General features: G+C 48.8%; 1 protein-coding gene across 4 annotated transcripts in view; it reads left to right on the top strand.

The window, feature by feature from the left end:
• The window catches only part of ADD3 (adducin 3 (gamma)), a 140593-nt gene that overhangs the window by 12514 nt on the left and 122924 nt on the right, over positions 1-5155 (top strand). For 2 of the 4 annotated variants that reach the window (XM_011967560.1, XM_011967554.1), the window contains exon 1: positions 1408-1791. The exons of 1 other annotated variant lie outside the window; for it this stretch is intronic. The gene's annotated coding sequence lies outside the window, so the exon portion shown is untranslated. Of the gene's footprint in view, positions 1-1407; positions 1792-5155 lie in introns of those variants that run through there. One more of the 4 variants, XM_011967559.1, reaches the window with a different exon arrangement.

The raw sequence follows: 5155 nt of genomic DNA, 5'->3' as shown, positions 1-5155 counted from the left end.
ATGTCAGGCTGAGCATCTTCTAAACAATTTTCTCCCCTAAACTAGGAAGACTTCCCCACGATTCGTTAAGAGTATTTAAAAATAATAAGGCATGGTTGGATTTTTGAGCAAATGGGAGATGGTGGTAGACTAAAATTTCTACAGCCTTAGTCCAGTGGAGAGAGAAAACGATAAATACATCACAGTTTGTGCCAAGACAAGATTCATTTTCCACACTTCATATGTGGGAAGAGGAAACTACATTTTAATTAGCACATTTTTAGGGAGGAGGGAGGGGATGAAGATGAGGGGGATGGCGTGAGGTATTTGAGGGGGACGAGTCTGCAGATGAGGAAAGGAAATGAAGTGGATTGTCGCCAGTGCCTTGGAAACGAAGGGAGATAAGGGTGGGGAATGAAGTTTGCTGTGTGTGTTAGGGTGGGGTTGGCCCAAGGGACCGTGAATCACTAGAATGGCGCTCGGAGGGGTGTGCTTGCAAGTGTACTGGTGCAGGAGGGACGTGGAAGTCGTGGGTGGCAGAGAAAAGTGTGCACCGCTGGGAGGTCTATTTCGAGAATAGGTTGAGGAGAGAAACATGTCTGGGCGACGGGGGTGGGCGGCCCGGTGTCACCTGTGGATGGATCCACAGCCCTGCAATTGCGTGTTGCAAAGTTTGCCCGGCCCCGCATTCATTTTGAAGGTTCTTGGCGATGCCTCGACTTCTCGCCTCAAAGAAGTGAGCTCTCATAAGGTTCAGAGGCCGGGAGCCAAAGTGGGAGTGAAGACTCTCGAGGGGTCCAAATGGAGCAGAAGCGAGAGCCCCTGCCCTCCCCCCGTGTGGAGGTGAAGCAGGGGTTGTGGGGACTAGGCGCCCGCGAAGGCAGCTGTGCTGAGAGCAAAGTCCAGGCCCCACGGGGGGCGTGCGGAGGTTGAACCTTTGCAGTGGCTTTCCCCTAAAGCCCCAGCAGCCAGTGTGGGCGGCCGAGGCTGACTCAAAGCGGTGGCTCAGCCTCGGGAGTAGGAGTAGGGGGCTCGCTCATTTAAGGCGGGAGACATTTCCGAGGCGCCCCTCCTCCCCTTCGCGGTCGGATTTCTGTCGGGGTCGTTTCCCCCTCTGGCCCTCCGGGGACGCTGTGGATTCGAGCTGCACAGCCGGAGGAGGACGTTGAAGAGGCGCCAGGCAGCCGCCCCGAACCAGGCCCTCCCGACTGCCGGGCCTGCAGGCCCCCACCGCCGCGGCTTCACGGACTTAGCGCTTGAGGGAGCGGAGGGAGCTGCGGGGCGGGGCCAGAGAGAGCTCGGGGCTGCCAGAGGAGAAGCCTTGAGGAGGCGGGGCCGGGACGCTACGGAGTCTGAGAGGCGGGGCCAGAGGCGTCGGGGGCTGCGAGGGGCGGACCTTGGGGGCGTGACCGGGGAGGGTGCTTGGAGAACTAGGGGCGGGGCGTTAGGGGGCGGGACCAAGGGACGCTCGAGGGGCGCTCGGCTAGTCCCGCCAGAGCGCCAGCCGCCAGCCCGTAACGGTCGCCAGTGTGAGGGGCGGGAGGGAAAGAAGAGGGGTTTAAATTAGATTTTTTTAAAAACACAGAGCAAGAGCTAGAGGCGTCGGCATCCCAGGTGTCGCCGCTTCCTGCTGCACAGGGCTAGGCGTCCAGGTCCCTCCCTCCTCAAGCCCCCTCCCCTTCTCCCGCCCTACCCTTTGGGGCTCTGCGGCGCTTAAGAGGCGGCGGCAGCGGTGGATCCGGCGGCTGCTGCAGCCCGGGCGGCTGCGGAGAAGGAGGGAGGGGAAACACAAAGCCGGCTGCGCGCTGCGAGGTAATCCTGCGGGGAGAGGAGGCGCCGTCGTCCCGCCTCTCCTCCAGGCCGGGACGCGGGCACCCGCGCGGGGGCTGGCAGCGGGGACGCTACCGGGGGTCGCGCGGGGGTGGGAGCAGCGGCTGGCGGGGCCGAGGGGACTTCTCATTGGCTGTCTCTGCGGCCTCAGGTGAACCCTTTTCCGGGGTGGGAGTGGGGACCTCCGACAGGCCGGCGGGGAGCGTACCTGCGGGGGAGGGTCTGGGGGCGGCGGTGCGCGGCCTGCGGCGCCGCTGTGTGGGCCCGACGCTTTGCGCGTCCTCTGGTTTTTCCTAGGAAGGCGAGGAGTGCTAAAATCAGATGCTAGCTGATAGCTTAGGTGACCCCGGGGACCTTAAGCCCTGAAGGTGCACTCCAGGGGAGTGGGAGGTTCCTGCACTTGGAAAAAAGGTGGAGGAAAGAGAGGATGTTGGTTTTAGTTTTTTTCTCCTCATTAAAAACAAACACAACTTCTGTTACAAGTTGAAAGTGTTCAGTCACCTTTCTCCTGTAATCCGCTTCCCCACCCCCTGACACAGACATACATACACACAAACACGCCACCCCTACAAACGTATACATGTTAGGTTGAGCTTCCTGCTAGGGGTGACAAGCAAAGTTGGCAGCAGGTCTGGTGTGCCGGTGTTTGGGGCACGTCCAGCCTCTTTGGAGGTATGCTATTATAGCTCAGGCAAGACCACAGACAGGTAGCATAATCTGGGCCTCTTTTAAAATGGCAAGAACGGCCTCAGGTGAACTTTTTTGTTGCAGAGATTTAATTGCAAGTAGGTGCCCGTTGAAAATGGGAGCGCAAGGAAAACCACTAATTTCCTTGGCACATGTGCTGTTGCAATTAACCTGGTAGAGTGTTAAGGAATTTAACTTAACCAAGAGGCTTTGAGGGAGGATTATATGCAAGTTTGGGGAAGGAATTGATAAGATTCTGGGGTATGGGACTAGCTACATACACGTGCATGCACGTTTACGTTGAATTATGTAGCATTTTAGATTTAGCAGTGTTAAATGGTAACTTTTCTTGGAATGGCTTCTGACTACATAGTGACGGGTACGTTCCTAATTTTGGCTTCAGAAGACTCCTAGTGAGAGTGTTTTTAAAGATTAAAAAAAATAAGAGTACAGTGCAATTTGGCGTTTTTAAGTTAAATATTTGACTGTTAAAAATATTTGTGTAATTAAGTTATGCGACCAACCCATTAACTTAACCCTATAAATATTTGCTCCCATGGCTGTTTGTTGGTTACCTGCTAGAGGTGGAACTCGAACAATGTAAAATTTATAGGGTTAAGTTACCTATCCCTATGAATAACTGGAACATTATAAATGGAGCATTTGTAGAAAGTTTTTATATCGAAGTCTCCATTATATTGTCCTTGCATTATAACTCATTTTCCTTTGCTTAAATGGAGCAGATTAACTTTATGGAAGGAGGACCAGGATAAAATAAAGGCCGCTACATTTAACTCTTCATCTTTCTGAAGAGTTCAGTCTGTGCTAACACTTAAGGTGCTCAGAAGTGCTGGCATGTTGGTAATAGTTTTTAAAGAAGAAACGGGTGTATCTATTTTGAATGTTAAACATAATTTGAAGGCGTTTTTAGTTGGTTATGAGACATTCAATATATTGCTACATTTTACGTATATGATGTCAGGAAATGTTTGGTAAACATTTGACATAGTTGATCATATGACACTTGGGAAATAGTTTGCATTGATAGAAGGATTGTATTTTCGGAATGTAAGTTTCAAGCATTGACTGAAAGGGAGAAAATTATACACTTTGCTGTCTCACCCCTTTTTTCAATATTATGCTGGGATGAATGTGAATTCTGCTCAATTATGTTTAAAGTGTAGATCTGGTCTTTGTAAAAGCAGAATGTCTTTTGAGACCAAGAGAACATAACATCAGCAACAGCCCAACTTCTAAACACAATCCTGAAACCTAGATACAGGGTGGTGCCCAACTTCTGAGGTTTTGAGACTTCCTGGAGTAGTGCTATCATGTCTGAGTGTTTTTGTCACATGTAAGCCTACAGGTGGTTAGCTGATTGATCTTTCCCGTTTCAAAGCAGTTGGTTGGCAGTACTGGGCGGCATGTATGCATGTCATCAGAGTATAAGAAGTGTTTAAGGGAAGAAATCACATAAAAGCATAGAAACCCGGCTCTGAACAAACTGTGTAGTGTGTTGGGGAACAGTCACATCAGAACTTTAGCTTAACTGAGTTATGTGTAAAGTGCTTAGAATAAGGTTTGTACTCAGTGCTTTATGTGTTTATCATTATCAGTATATAAAGTGACATATCTTTTTGAAGGCTGTTATATCATGCTACCCAGCATGTGAAGACTCAGCAGATGTTTGTGATAGCCAATATTTGTGTGCCTAACCTCTGTGCCAGGCACTAAGAGTTTTATATGATTTAATTTACTTAGTCCTTCCAGCAACCCAGTGACTAAACAGAGGGATGGAGAGGTTAAGTATCTTCCCAAGGTGTAGTGATATTAGGTGACACAGGTTGGTTCTGAACCCAGAGTGAGCCCATGTAACCACTGCCCCTTGTTGCTATTGAGCTCATGGAAATGATTGCAAACCATTGAGAAGTCTTCATGGTATTCCCAAGACTATCAGGTGCTCTTGTCTTGTTTAACCACATCCTCTGGTATTAATACCACCAAGTTGTGCTTAAATCCAAAGAGTGATGGTTAACCTGCATTAAATACAGTCACCTTTTGACGTTGAAAGAGTATTCTCTTTTGATATATGACATGTGTTTAGGGTGCTGGAGTTTGTGCTAGAGCATGCTGTCTTTCTAATTACTAAAAATACTAAAGTCTTTTTTTTTTTTTAAGCTTACCAGCTATGTAGGGCCCAGGTGACCCAGAGGGCACTAATTTCCATTGGAGATTCCAGTTCTGCAGTAAATCAGTAAACCTTATCACCCTTCTGATTACCAACATCATATCAACCTGAGATAAATTTTTAACTTAAGTTTGTTCTAAATACCACCTGAATTGCTTCCTAAAATGAACCGTAAATGGAAAAATTTAACTTGTGGCTTATACTTTGTCATTCACATTCCTCAAGGAACTGTGTGTTGCTGCTTCACCATTGTAGTTGATATGTCAAACAAATTAATTATAAACTAAATTAGGAGTTGTTTTAAGTAATGTTTAGAATCATTGTAGATAGATAATATGTCCTTTGACAACTTAGTGCAATGTAATGTTAGGAAAAAAATGCCGGGCGCGGTGGCTCACGCCTGTAATCCCAGCACTTTGGGAGGCCGAGGCGGGCGGATCATGAGGTCAGGAGATCGAGACCATCCTGGCT

The sequence above is a fragment of the Mandrillus leucophaeus genome, unplaced genomic scaffold (assembly GCF_000951045.1).
Source record: "Mandrillus leucophaeus isolate KB7577 unplaced genomic scaffold, Mleu.le_1.0 Scaffold80, whole genome shotgun sequence".
In the NCBI taxonomy this organism is placed as follows: Eukaryota; Metazoa; Chordata; class Mammalia; order Primates; family Cercopithecidae; genus Mandrillus; species Mandrillus leucophaeus.
This window is presented reverse-complemented; position numbering and strand designations above follow the sequence as displayed.